This window comes from Trichosurus vulpecula, chromosome 4 (assembly GCF_011100635.1).
Source record: "Trichosurus vulpecula isolate mTriVul1 chromosome 4, mTriVul1.pri, whole genome shotgun sequence".
NCBI lineage: Eukaryota > Metazoa > Chordata > Mammalia > Diprotodontia > Phalangeridae > Trichosurus > Trichosurus vulpecula.
This window is the reverse complement of record NC_050576.1, coordinates 395,429,620-395,445,309: the sequence shown is the minus strand read 5'-3', so window position 1 is coordinate 395,445,309 and position 15,690 is coordinate 395,429,620. Positions and strand designations below refer to the sequence as shown.

At 38.7% G+C, this 15,690-nt stretch overlaps 1 pseudogene; it reads left to right on the top strand.

Annotated features, from left to right (window-relative positions):
• The first annotated feature begins 202 nt into the window (after nucleotides 1-202).
• On the top strand, nucleotides 203-535 carry LOC118849072 (annotated as a pseudogene).
• Nucleotides 536-15,690: the final 15,155 nt, after the last annotated feature.

Below are 15,690 nucleotides of genomic sequence, written 5' to 3'. Positions count from 1 at the left end.
AAATGTCTAATTGCAGGAATTTAGACATGAACCAAAAATAAGGAAAGATGTTATGATCAAACGTGCCTTTTTAGAGCTCCTGAAATTATATTTCTTAGATGATACCTACTTTACCAACTATCACAAGAATCAGGGTTGTTGCTTTTTCCTCCATCTTGGAGCTTGACAGGCCTGGTGGAAACAGGACTTCTAGAATGGCAAAATGTCTGGAAGACTGTGGTCCAAGGCCATTTTTGCTGGCTACAAGCGAGGCCTACTAAACCAGAGGAAACATACAGCTCTTCTGAAAATTGAAGGAGTCTATGCTCGGGATGAAACTGAATTCTGTTTGGGCAAGAGATGTGCTTATGTATACAAAGCCAAAAACAACACAGTGACTCCTGGTGGGAAACCAAACAGAACAAGAGTTATCTGGGGAAAAGTTACTCAGGCTCATGGAAATAGTGGAATGGTTTGAGCCAAATTCAGAAGCAATCTTCCTGCCAAGGCCATTGGACACAGGATCCGAGCGATGCTCTATCCCTCAAGGATCTAGAATATGAAAACTGATTAAATAAAATTATACATTTTTGCAAAGGTAAAAAAAGTATCAGTGTTGTTAGTTCAGCCCTATTCACAAGCACGTATCTATTATTTTGCCTTACAACCATTTTAAAGAGGCTACTACTAATCTACTGATTTAGGACATTACACATGTGACAATCATGGTGAACAGTAATAATCCAAACATGTTAACTTATCTTATGTAAATGTTCCACCTACACATTCACACCAAATACTTCCTACTCTACAAATATCTTTATCTGATCTTTTATAACCTGTACAAACATATGTTTAGCTTCCCTTTCTGGACTGAATAAGTCCCAATCATATCCACACAAGCAATAAGAATACAGATAATGTTTTTACAGTTAATGATTGGACTGTGCCTTTTCAGTCTTTTATATTTAAAAAATATTAAAAGACAATGATGCTTTATTTTATGGAAATGAAAATACGTTACCTATAATAATATGAGAGGCAGCATAGCATAATGAATAGATTGGACCTTGGAGCCAGGAAGACCCGGGACATGTATTAGCAATGTGACTCTGAGTACCATACTTAATATTTGAGAGACCAAAGCAATTTTCTAAGACTAAATTTATGCAGGGTAAATGTCAATCTCTTTTGGCAGAGGAAGTTTCCTCATTATGAATTCCCTATACTAATAAAATCACATGTCTAATCAAAAAGTTAATGACAATATCATAGAAAAGGAAAGCTTTTTTTCAGTTTTCATATCATCAATCATCATCCCTTCAGAGTTTCACACAGTTAATGATGCCAGAGAAAATATGTCTTGCTTGTCTTTTATTGTGAAGGAGAGGTAAAGGAGATCAAAGCTCAACAGTACTTAGGGTCAATTTCACTCCCTGGTAATCTTGTGTTAATCATTATTATGCCAGCTGGAACACCTTACTTACAGAAAGGAAATGATATGGGACCTAGGGAATCTCTGCCTCATTCTTTCCCATCAAAAAATGTATGTGATTTTGACCAACAGTATGGCTTGGCCTTGACATGCACAGGCCTTCTCTAACCACTGCTTCTAAATAAACTCAGATGAGAAATATTGGAGTGGTTGAATATTTGCATAGAAATACATCAACTTAACTAAAAGTAAAATCAACAAGCATTTATTAAGTATTTACTGTGTGCCAGGAATTGTGCTAAACTCTGGAGATACAAAAAAAAGGCTAAAAGTTTCTCCTCTCAAGAATGGATAATCACCGAGGCAACTCTTTAGTCTAAACACTCACTTCCTGGCATCTGGCATTTCTTAAATCATCTTCATTGCAAAATCTGTCATCTCTCCAAAACAATCCAAAGGATTTCTATGAAGAAAAATGCTGTAATAGTAAACAATAACAAACAATCCATTCACTTTGTTGCCTGTGTTGGTCATGCACATATCTTATTTAAGGTTTACAGTATTCATTTTTACAAAGGGTGCTTGTTGACTTACTGATTGAAAATAGACAAGTACTTGGACACCCCAAAAAATATCTTGTGGGGAGCCCATATTGTGGAGTTGTGGGAAGTGGTACAGCCTACCTCCCTCTGCCCCCTCCCAAAAAAAAAGACTGGAAAAAAATAGAAGAAAAACATAGGTGAAAGAAGGAAAGAAGGAAGGAAGCAAGGAAGGAAGGAAGAAAGAAAGAAAAAGCAAGAAAGAAAGAAGGAAGGAAGGAAGGAAGGAAGGAAGGAAGGAAGGAAGGAAGGAAGGAAGGAAAGAAGGAAGGAAGGAAGGAAGGAAGGAAGGAAGGAAGGAAGGAAGGAAGGAAGGAAGGAAGGAAGGAAGGAAGGAAGGAAGTTGATCCGGAAAACAGGTCAAGAAGAAAAAATTTTAAAATCATGGGACTGACTGCCATGACCAGAAACAGAACAAAGACATTATATTTCAAGAAATTTTAAAAGAAAGCTGTTCAGATCTCTTGGGTCCTCTTAAAGCTAAAGGGTAAAGTAAAAATAGAAATAATCACTGGTCACCTACTGAAAGAAACCTGAAAATGAAAATTTCCAGGAATATTACAGTCCAAATTCAGACCTTCTAAGTCAAAGAAAAAAATAATGCAAGGAGTCAGAAATAAAGAATTCAGGTACTAAGAAGCCACTGTTAGCACCACACAAATGATTTAGCAGTCATTACTATAAAGAAACAGAGTTTGGAATATGGTATCCCAGAAGACAAAGGGTAAAGGCTTATAGCCAAGAATAACACGAGTATATTCCTACAGGGGAGAAATGTATCTTTAATGAATAAAAGGACTTCTAAGCATTCCTGATGAGAAGATCAGAGATGTACAGAAACTTTAAAGTTCAAACACAGGCATTTAAAAAAAATCATAAAAAGGTAAACAAAAACAAACCATGATAAAGAACTAAATATAAATAAACTGCTTACATTCTAATAAGGGCAGGGTGGTGATACATGTTCCCCTTCTCAACCCTGTCATCATTGGGGAGTTTAATTAGACAAGGCCAGAGAATGATTCTGTAAGTCTTGTTAATCTTAACAATAAAATAGGTCTGTATCCCAAGGAGATCATAAAAATGGGAAAAGGACCCACATGTGCAAAAATAATAATAGCAGCTCTTTTGTGGTGGCCAAGAATTGGAAACTGAGGGGATGCCCATCAATTGCAGAATGTCTGAACAAGTTGTGGTATATGAATGTAACAGAATACTATTGTTCCATAAGAATGATGAGCAAGCAGACATCAGAATAACCTGAAAAGACTTACATGAACTGATGCTAAGTTAAGTGAGAAGAACCAAGAGAACATTGTACACAGTAAAAGCAACATCGTGTGAGTACTAACTTTGATAGATTTACCTCTTCTTAGCAATGAAAGGATCTAAGACAACTACAAAAGACTCATGATGGAAAATGCTATCCACATCCAGAAAAAAGAACTATAGAGTCTGAATGCAGATAGAAGCATACTATTTGATCTCTTTTTTTGTTTGTTTCTTCTTTCTCATGGTTACTTCCATTGGTTCTAATTCTTCTTTAAAACATGACTAAAGTGAAAATATATTTAATAAGGATGTATATGAAGAGTCTATGTCAGATTGCATGCGGTGGGGGGAGGGGAGCGAGGGGGACAAAATTTGGAAATCAAAATCTTATAGAAGTGAATGTTGAAAACTAAAAATTAATTAATGACTACTTAAAAAATAAAATGGTAAGGATGGAGCCAAGATGGCAGCAGAAAGCAGGGACTTGCCTAAAACTCTCCCCCAGGTCCCTCCAAACACCTATAAAAGTGGCTCTGAACAAATTCTAGAACTGCAGAACCCATGAAATAACAGAAGGAAGCAGGGCTCCAGCCCAGGACAGCCTGGATGGTCTCTGGGTAAGGTCTATCACACGGAGCTGGGAGCAGAGTGGAGCAGAGCCCAGCATGGGCTGCGCCAGGACCAACCAGACTGGGAGCTGGGCGGAACAGGACTGAGCGCCCTTAATCGGTGAGCTGTGGCAGTTACCAGACTTCTAACCCACAAACACCAAAGACAACAGAGCAGGTTAGTGGGAAAAAACTGCTGGGACAGAGTGAAGGGAATTTGCAGTCAGCTACCGCCCCAGGGGCGGCGGAGGTGGTAGAGCTCTGAGGCTGCTTCCAGAGCTACAAATGCAGTTGCTTCCAGCCCCAGGCCCACATGGTGGGAGGAATTCAGTGGTGGATAAGAGCAGGAGTGCAGACCCTGCTTGGATCTGAGTCACAGTCCAGATTGGCGGTTCTTGGGGGAGGAGTAGCGCTGGTGTGGCAGAGCTTGCTGTATAGAAATAGCTCTGAAAACAGCAGTGCAACCCCTCAATCTTGGGAGAAAGTACTCCCTACTCTACAAGCAGTCATACCCCACGAAAAGCTCAACGGTCAAGTATTTGGCTGGGAACATGGCCAGGCAGCAATAAAAGGACTCAGATTCAGCCTCAGACTTTGGAATCTTTTTTTGGTGACAAAAAAGACCAAAACATACAGCCTAAAGAAGTCAACAAAGTCAAAGAGCCTACATCAAAAGCCTCCAAGAAAAACATGAATTGGTCTCAGGCCATCAAAGAACTCAAAAAGGATTTGGAAAAGCAAGCTAGAGAAGTAGAAGAAAAATTGGGAAGAGAAATGAGAGTGATGGGAGAAAACCATGAAAAACAAGTCAATGACTTGCTAAAGGAGACCCCCAAAAAATACTGAAGAAAACAACAGCTTCAAAAATAGACTAACTCAAATGGCAAAAGAGCTCCAAAAAGCCAATGAGGAGAAGAATGCCTTAAAACGCAAAACTGGCCAAATGGAAAAGGAGGTCCAAAAGACCACTGAAGAAAATACCTCCTTAAAAATTAGAGTGGAGCAAGTGGAAGCTAGTGACTTTAGAAGAAATCAAGATATTATAAAACAGAACCAAAGGAATGAAAAAAATGGAAGACAATGTGAAATGTCTCATTGGAAAAACTGCTGACCTAGAAAATAGATCCAGGAGAGATAATTTAAAAATTATTGGACTACCTGAAAGCCATGAACAAAAAAGGAGCCTAGATATCATATTTCAAGAAATTATCAAAGAGAACTGCCCTGATATTCTAGAGCCAGAGGGTAAAATAGAAATTGAAAGAATCCACCAATCACCTCCTCAAAAAGATCCCAAAAAGAAAACTCCTAGAAATATTGTGGCCAAACTCCAGAGCTCCCATATCAAGGAGAAAATACTGCAAGCAGCCAGAAAGAAACGATTTGAGTATTGTGGAAACACAATCAGGATAACACAACATCTAGCAGCTTCTACATTAAGGGATCAAAGGGCTTGGAATATGATATTCCAGAGGTCAATGGAACTAGGATTAAAACCAATAATCACCTACCAAGCAAAACTGAGTATCATGGTTCAAGGAAAAATATGGATTTTCAATTAGAGGATTTTCAAGCTTTCTCAGTGAAAAGACTGGAGATGAATAGAAAATTTGACTTTCAAACACAAGAATCAAGAGAAGAATGAAAACATAAACAGGAAAGAGAAATCACAAGGGACTTACTAAAGTTGAACTGTTTTGTTTGCATTCCTACATGGAAAGACAATGTGTATAATTCATGAGACCTCAGTATTAGGGTAGCTGAAGGGAATACACATATATAGACAGAGGGCACAGGGTGAGTTGACTATGAAGGGATGATATCTAAAAAAATAAAATCAAGTTAAGGGATGAGAGAGGAATATATTGAGAGAGGGATAAAGGGAGAGATAAAATGGGGTAAATTATCTTACATAGAAGTGGCAAGAAAAAGCAGTTTGTTGGAAGGGAAGAGGGGGCAGGTGAGGGGGAATGAGTGAATCTTGCTCTCATCGGATTTGACTTGAGGAGGGAATAACATACACATTCAATTGGGTATCTTACCTCACAGGAAAGAAAGAGGAAGGAGATAAAAAAGGGGGCAATGATAGAAGGGAGGGCAGATAGGGGGAGGAGATAATCAAAGTAAACACTTTTGAAAAGGGACAGAGTCAAGGGAGAAAATTGAATAAAGGAGGACAGGATAGGAGGGAACAAAATATAGTTAGTCTTTCACAACATGACTATTTATGGGAGTGTTTTGCATAATGATATACATATGGCCTATGTTGAATTGCTTGCCTTCTTAGGAAGGGTGGGTGGGGAGGGAAAAGGGGAGAGAATTTGGAACTCATAGTTGTAAAAGCAGATATTCAAAAGAAAGTTGTTTTTGCATGCAACTGGGTAATAAGATATACAGGCAATGGGGCATAGAAATCTCTCTTGCTCTACAAGAAAGTAAGGGAAAAGGTGATAGGGGGCAGTGGGGTAACAGAAGGGAGGGCTGACTGGGGAATGGGGCAATCAGAATATATGCCATCTTGGAGTGGGGGTGGGCAGAAATGGGGAGAAAATTTGTAATTCATAATCTTGTGGGAATTGATGCTGAAAACAAAAATGTAAAATAAAAAAATAAACTTACCAAAAAATTTTAAAAATTTAAAAAATTAAAAAAGATTCCCAAAAAAAATAGGAAGAGAAAGGTAAAAGAACACCTGGCAGGGGAAGGGGAAAAGAAAGGAATGTTGGGAAAAAAATTATCTCACATAATCTGGATATTCAAAGAGACATCTCTACAAATAAAGATGAAGAGTTGTTGAGGGGAGTGGCCTCAACATGACCCTCACTCTCTTTTGAACTGTCAGGAAGAATACACACAGAGAGAAGAACAGAAATGTATTTCGATCAACAAGGAAATAGGAGGAAAAGGGAAGAAGGGAGACTTTGAGGGAAGGCTAGATTAAGGGAAGTTTTTGTCTAAGCAAAACAAACTCTAACTAAGGATACATCAAAATATTTACATTTCTTTTTGAAGTGCCAAAGAATGAGAATCTGAAAGGATTGATAAATTCTAGAGTAGATAAACAAGTTATGATAAATAAATGTGATGTTATACTATTGTCTTGTAAAAAATGATTAAGGAGATGATTTTAGACAAACCTCAGAAGATTCATAGGAACTGATGCAGAGTAAATTGAACAAAAACAGAACAATTTATATAAGAACCACAATACAGTAAAGTCAAACAATTTTGAAATCTGATCAGCATAATAATCAACCATGATTCCTGAGGGCTAATAATAAAACCTGCTACCTAGCTCCTGATGGAGAGATGATGGACTCAGAATGTACAGAATAAAATGGTTTTTTTGAATGTGGCCAGTGAAGAAATTTGTTTTATTTAACTCTACATGTTTATAATAAGAGTTTTTTCTTTCATTCTCTTTGAAGGTGAGGCAAGATTGGAAAGGAGAGATAAGGCGGGTTTTTGCTCCTTGAAAAGATTTTATATATACACATATGTGTATATATACACTCATGTAAGATATTTTCAAAGAGGTATCTTGTGAGGGAAGAACTCTTTGGTTCATCAAACAACTGCTTTAAATAATAAAGAAGCCTCAAGTTATGTCTGGTCTTCAGGCTGTAAATGTACTCGTTTCCCTGTCTATACTTTCCCTAAGGTTAGTGATGAATTTTTGTAAATGGAGCATTCTCCTTTCATGATATTGAAGGCTTCTTCTATCTCTAACACTCTATGAGACTGCATAAACACACAGGAACCACAAAATTTATGATGAGAAATAAATGGATCAAAGTCATTAATAAATCTGGATTTTTTAAATGAATATTGACATAGATTTTGTGAACAAATAGGGACATAATAATGAAATCAAAGTTAATCAATGCCTTTAATTGATAAATCATGAACAATTTATTGATTTATCGATCTATTATCATAATCCTTTCCACCGTGTAATTAACAGTCCTATGGCTCCTTTCATTCTTGCCTTACCCACAACATAATTTTTAAAACTATCTTTTTGTTATCCATGGTTCATTCTGGCCTTCGCCTGTCCAGACACTATTCTCTTAGGACCTTGTTACTCTTTTGTATTCATATACACCTGCTCATGCTTCCATTTTCAGTAAACATCTTAAAAATATGAGCTATATAAGTTAATAAGCAATAGTAATGTAGGGTGTGTAGGTATCAACTACTGCACAAAAGAAAGTTAAAACACAAGACTCCTAAAAGTGCATTGAAAAACACCTCAACTCATGGGAGGACAGAGCCAAGATGGCAGCATGAAAACAGGGACTGGCTTGAGCTCTCCCCCAAATCCCTCCAAACACCTGTAAAAAATGGCTCTAAACAAATTCTAGAGCTACAGAACCCATGAAATGACAGAATTAAACAAGTCTCCAGCCCAAGATGGTCACTGGGAAGGGTCTATCACACTGTGCTGGAAGCAGAGCACAGCCCAGCATGGGCTCTGCCAGGATAAACCAGGCTGGAGTAGATCAGAAAGAGCAGAGCTGAATAGAAAATTTGACTTTCAAACACAAGAATCAAGAGAAGCATGAAAAAGTAAACAGGAAAGAGAAATCATAAGGGACTTACTAAAGTGGAACTGTTTTGTTTACATTCCTACATGGAAAGATGATATTTGTAATTCATGAGACCTTTCTCAGTATTATGGTAGTTGAAGGGAGTATACATATATGTAGACAGAGGGCTCAGGGTGAGTTGAATATGAAGGGACTATATCTACAAAAATAAAATTAAGGGGTGAGAGAGGAATATGTTGGGAGAAGGAGAAAGGGAAAGATAGAATTGAGTAAATTATCTCATATAAAAGTGGCAAGAAAAAGCAGTTATAATGGAGGGAAGAGGCGGTCAGTGAAAGGGAATGAGTGAACCTTGCTCTCATTGGATTTGGCTTAAGGAGGGAATAACATACACACTTAAATGGGTATCTTACCCAACAGTATAGTAGGGGGGAGGGAATAAGAGGGGGGGATGATAGAAGGGAGGGCAGATTGGGGAAGAGGTAGTGAAAAGCAAACACTTTTGAAAAGGGACAGGGTCAAAGGAGAGAACTGAATAAAGGGGGACAGGATAAGATGGAGGGAAATATAGTTAGTCTTTCACAACATGACTATTACGGAAGTGTTTTGCATAACAATACGTGTATAACCTATATTGAATTGCTTGCCTTCTCAAATATGGTCGGTGGTGAGGAAAGAAGGGAGAGAATTTGGAACTCAAAGTTCTAAAAACAAATGTTTAAAAAAAATTGTTTTTACATGCAACTGGGAAATAAGATATACAGCCAATGGGGTATAGAAATCTATCTTGCGCTGTAAGAAAGTAAGGAGGGGATAAGCAGGGAGAGGGAGTAGGGTGATAGAAGGAAGGGCACACTGGGAAAAGGGGCAATCAGAATATATGCCATCTTAGGGTAGGAGAGGGCAGAGATGGGGAGAAAATTCGTTACTCAAAATCTTGTGGAAATGAATGTTGAAAACTAAAAATAAATTTTTTTAAAAGCTATTAAAGCGTAAAACTACCAAAAAAAAGAAAAATACTTCAAATATGAGACAGCATCCAATCTATCACACAGAAACCTATAAACAGATACAGAAAACAATGAAGTGTTCAAAAGAATCACCTTTATTGTGCTCTCCTGGAATATAAAGATGGTAAAGTAACTTGGAGTAATGCTGAACTGAGTGCACTTTTTACTCAGTTTGCACTGTCTGAGCAGTATCATCTTTCCCGATTTCCTGAGGAGATTAGGGTATTAACCAGAGGAAAAAAGTCTCTTGCTTAAATTTAGCTACCAGCTTGAGAGATTGGAAGAGGGGGCCCCTTGTAGGAAGTAGTGTTAGAAATAGTGAGTGGTTTCAAGGAAAAAAATCTCCAGGGGTGAGCCCAAAAGTCTAAATGACTGTTGTCCTATTGAATAAAACAAAATATTTAGCTTGAACTGTGTAAATATGTTTAATTTTATTGTGAAAATATCATCATTCCAGACTCCTGCATATTTTACTTCAAAAAGTCTTGATGGGAAATATATCTATGACCATGAGGGGACTCTCTCAGATTGGACATTTCTCTCTCAAACAGAACAATGCCTGGATAAAAATAATAAGAAGTTAATCAGTGTTTCCGGTAGACTTGTGATAGATAATGCAGAGTAAAGCAGTAGCATTTTTCCTCGATGATGGCAGTTAATACAGTACAGCTCTGCTGTGACTTAAGACAAAAAGAATCCACTACAAACACATCTAATTACCAAAGTCTTTCCTTGAAATCTAAGTCTCTCTTTGTACTCCCCTTGCTCTATATTCACTGGGACTTCCCAGTGATACAATGGGAGGTGTGCAGGAATTGAAGTCTCAGGATCTGGGATTGAATCCCAGCTCTGCCACTCAGTATATGGGAGAACTTGGGCAAGTCACAGCCTCAGTGGACTTCATTTTCTTTATCTATAAATAGAACAGTTTGGATCAAGTGGCCTCTGGAGACTCTTCCTGCTCTAGAACCAGAGCCCTATCCGATCAGTGTGCAAACTATTTCATAGTATGCAAGAGAAACAGTAGTATAGGCACCATTCTCCATGTCTATTACTATAATCTTCCTACATTCAAAGCCTAAAATGTTGTTATCGCGGACTACACTGGTTATTGTTGGCCAGTTCTGGTACTAGATGTAATCTATTAAGGCTTCCAATAGTATGGGTGCTTTTTAGTTGAGATTTCATTTGTCTCTTTTCTCATTTTCACAATCTCCATGATAAGCAAAAAATATGTATTAATTTCCCAAATCTTGAATCTGGAGAGCTCTGTTCCACATTGAGCAAATATTACTGACTACTAAGGGTTATTGACTTACTTTGTTTGAACTATAATTGGCCTCACATTTCAGCTTTAAGGCTGTCATTCCAAAACAATTAATCATCATCCTTCCTGATCACCAAGAGATATGAAAGAGTCATTTTCCTAAAGACTTCTACTTAAGAAGCTCAGAAAATTTCTTTCTCTGTCTCTATATGTGTGTGTGTGTCTCCCTCTGTCTGTCTCTCTGTCCCAGTTGCTCTCTGTGTATTTTTGTCTCTGTCTCTCTCTCTCTCTCTCTCTCTCTCGGTCTCTTTATCTCTTTGTGTCTGTCTGTGTCTCTTTCTGTCTGTCTCTGTCTCTCTGGCACACATGCACGCACACACGTACACACATATACACACACACTTAGCCTCACAAATCCTAACCAATAGTAACTTCATTCCTGATGTAGCACTTAGGTGTAGTCAGCACTATCAAATGTAAACACATTAATCAAAATCCTAATAGGACAGATAAGGGGAGCTGCTCTCAGCATGGGAAATAGGGTCAGAGCCCATTAAAAGACCATTTACTGTGGTTTTTCCCAGAATGCTTAGGAATATAGGTGAACCCTGACCACAATATCTAATTGGAGTATTCATATCATAACCACCTATATGGAATTTAGTGTCCCAAAGTGGTTGGTTTAGGCTGAAGTCAGATATCATAAGTAATTATGATTGGACAGTCAGTCACCTTTGAGGAAAGATATTTAAACGAGCCCCAGGTAGTCAACTAAAAAGTGCCTAAGCCACATCTTGCTCACCTCCCTGCTTTACTACGTCTCTTGGAGTACTTGTAAGTAACCATACAAAGCCTTCTTTTCACTTTTCTTTTGATTAGCTCTCAAAGTACAACCGATGATGACATTGAGGACTTGTGGGCTGTGTGATTGCATAGTGAGGTTGTTAATGTCTCAGAAGACCAACAGAATCCAAGGTGACCTTGACCAATAAAGGGAAAAATTTATACTGAACAGGATGACATGCTATAGCAAGAACTATAAAGAAGTAAGCCTGGGGAGTAAAAAATAAACTATATATTCATGTTACAGGAAAACATAAAAAGAATCACAGGTCAAGGTAGACCCCTAGTATAATATGCATCAATAATATACTGTAGGGATAGATTAATAAGGCTGATGTGTTAGACACGGGAAGTAATTCTTCCAGATTATGAAATATTCTTTTGTTAGGGGATCATTCTATCAATCCAAATACAGAGATTTGCAAAGTAGTAGATTTAGGGTTCTAAAGCAGATATACATTGTATAGTCCAGGACTCTGCATTTTTAGGCAGAATGTGGAAAAATCATAGGAGTTCCAGAGAAAAGCTGTAAACTTGGTTAAAGTTTTGGAAAATAAAACTAACAAGGGAAAATTAAAGTTAAGGTTGGTTTGCAAAGTTAAATATTTAAGCTAGAAATTGTATTTGGGTATTTAAAGATGTTTTATAAGGAAGATGTTGACTAGGCTGCATTAACCTAGAATCTCACCAGGCATTTACCTGAGTGAGGGTTAAAGAATCAATCACCAAGTATTTATCAAGAGCCAATCATATGTAGAGTGCTATGCTAAATACTAGAGGTATTTTTTTTAATTTTCATTGGGGTTTTTTTGGCTCGATTTTTTTTTATAATTTCATTGGTATAGGTATTTAACCCTTTACTCAGGTCTATCAAGATATGCTTTGTGACTTGCCCAGGGTCAGATAGACAGTATGTGTCAGAGGCAAAATTTGAATCAGATGTTTCTGACTCTGCAGGCAGCTCCATATGTAGGTCGGGCTGTGCTGGGGAGAGAAAGAAAAAAATAATGGTACCTGTCTTTGAGAAGCTCACATTCTATTGGGAGAGACAGCATGTAAATATATCAAAGTTCATACAAAATTAATATGAGGTACTTTTGTAGGAGGGAAGGCATTAAAGAAATTGGAGGAGATCCAGAAAGGTCTCGTGTAGAAGGACTTGATTTGAGTTTTGTAGGAAACTAGGGATGATAAGACATGGCAGTAAAGAGTGCATTCCAGAAATGGGAATCTGCTTGTACAATGAATGGTACAGAGATGACAGATGGTGTGTCTTATGTGAGAAATAGCAAGAAGGAAGGTTTGGCTAGGCTGTAGTGCATCACCAGAAATAATGCATAATAAGACAGGAAAATAAATTGGGACCAGGTTGTGAAGGGTTTTAATGCCAAACATAGGAGTTTATGTTCCATGCTAGAGGTATCTGGGAACCACAGGAGGTTATTAAGCAGGGAACTCATTCTTTGAAACAAAAAAGAAATGATAAAGGACTATGATGTCTAAAAGTCACATAAACATAGCACCAATGATAAAATAATGGCTGGGGTGGTAGGTTTGGGGTCAGAGCCCTGGGTTTGGGCACTGACTTTGCTACTTTGCTACTCTCTGTGTGGCCTCAAGGAAGTTTCTTAACCTCTCTAGGCCTCTGTTTACTCATCTGTAAAAGGATAGGGTTGGACTAGATAATTTCCAAGGGATTTCATTTCCAGAGCAAGCAATGGACAATGTGGGAACATAATCTATATCCCTGAATGTCTCCTGTTTTTAAAGGACCAGAGACCCTCGAGTAACAAACCTCTACACACTTTACAGAGAAGGACACTGACTCCCAAAGATGTTAAGAAACATATGCCAAGGCACACAGACAGGCAGGATTCTACACCAGGTCCTCTCACTCCAGAGCCAGCTCTCTTTACAAAGCCCTTCGAGTCTTCTTGCATACTATGACTAATATGAAAATGTTTAACGTAATTGCACATGTATAACCTATATCTGATTGTTTACCATCTCAGGGAGAGAGAGGGGAGGGAGGGGAAGATAGAATTTGGAACTCAAAACTTTAAATTAAAACGTAAAAAAAAAAGTAGCATAATTATGTCATAGAAAAAGAATAAATGTAACTACAAACCCCACCCCACCCCCAAAATAAAAAGTCCTTCACAATTTGGCTCCAACCTTTCTTTCCTGCCTGATTTCATACCACTCTGCCTCATAAACTCTATGTTCCGGACATAGAAGCCCATCTGCTTGCTCCCCAACCTGTGTTGGTAAGCAAAATGGGCTCCTTAGCACTTAGTTCAACCAAGTTGAAGAGTTTGGCCTTTGTTTCCTTTGAGTAATTCAGTGTATTTCATTGAGCCTTACTAGGTGCTAAGTCCCAGGCCCAAACACCTATTAGGTGTGGAACCTATGTGGGTGTGGATTGGTGACTGGGGTTGGGCCCAAGGTGGGGCTGGCTAAGGGGAGGTGCTAACCCCAGAGCCATGCCTGTCTTGAGTCTTACTAAGTGCTAAGCCCCAGGCTCTAACCCCTCTTAGGTGTTAACCTAACCTATGTGGATGTGAACCTCCCAGGGTCCTAAGGGGAGGGGCTAACTCAAGAGCCAATCATAGGAGCCTAAGTTCTGGTCATTCAGATGACGTTTGATGACGTCTGAAGCCCTATAAGAAGAGAAGACAGGGCCATTTGTGCAGGGCTCTCACTTGTGCTGGTGTGCTGATGCAGAGACTCCGGGCAGCTGTAGCTAAGGGCCCTCCAGCTTGTAACCCAGATGCTGAGACTTTGTTGAACTCTGGTAACTACGTATTGGGATTTGAATCAGACAAGGTCTCTCTGTTGATGTTTGTAATTTGTTTGTATTTTGTTCTGAAGTTCAGCATGCTGACTTTTTCCCCTGAACTAAGTGAATGGTATTTGTATGCTGAATTAAAGTAAGCTTGTCAACCCCTTAAACTTGTTTTACTTAGATAAGCAGATCAAAAGAACCTGTGCTTTTTCAGTGTGTTGGCAGCTTTCTGGGTGCTGGTTGTTGGTGGATCTTGCACCCCCCCAGAAGCTGCTAGCTGGATTGTGGAAACACAACCATGTCATTCCATGTCCTGCCTCCATATCCTGGCCCAAGGTGTCCTTCCAAGTCATCTGCTGAGTGACCCTGAGCAGGGCATTCCCCTGTTCTGAGATTTCAGTTCCTCATTTGGTAAAATTTGTTGTTGTTTAGTTGTTTTTAGTCGTGTCTGACTCTTCGTGACCCCATTTTGGGTTTTCTTGGCAGAGGTACTGGAGCGGTTTGCCATTTCCTTCCCCGGCTCATTTTACACATGAGAAAACTGAGGCAAACAGGGTTAAGTGACTTCCCAGGGTCACACAGTAAGTGTCTGAGGCCAAATTTGAACTCAGGAAGAGGAGTCTTCCTTTTTCCAGGCCCTCTACCACTCTCTCAACTGTGTCACCACCCTGTCCATTTGGCAAACTAGATATCATAATATCTGCCCTACCTGGCTCCCGGGGTTGTTTACAAAGGCAGTACTTTATAAATTTTAATAATGCTGTGTAAGCATGTGCTGTTTATTACAAAGAACCTTCCTTTCCTCTTCATCTTAGCATTCCTATCTTCCTTCAAGGCACAACTCAAAGGACCCAGAGGTCTTTTCTGTTAGTGTTTCCCACCAACTCCCTGGGGAAATTACTATTTACATTTTTTTTATTAATTTATCTGCAAACATGGTAATTTTCCCCATTCTAATGTAAGCTTCGGGAGGGCAGGGCCTGTCTCTATCTTTGTCTTTGCTGCACCAATGTGCAACACAGCACCTGGCACCAAGCAGGTGCTTAATGAGTATTTGTTTGAGAAGTGGGTACAGACAAGGCTAGGGGAAAGAAAGATTTAATAAAAACCTAACATCCACTTGGAGGTTAAAGTTTGAACTAACTTGGCATTTTCTCAAAATCAGAGTTGAGTCAGAGGCTGGGCAAGAAATCTGACAGAGATCAGTTAACAAACCAGAAAGGATACTGGAACAGAATTATGTTATCTAAATCTTTTCCCTACCTAAGGACACAATCTTTGTATAAACAAATCCAAGCTTAAAGACACTGAAAGCTTAATTCTGAAGGTCAATACTACAGCA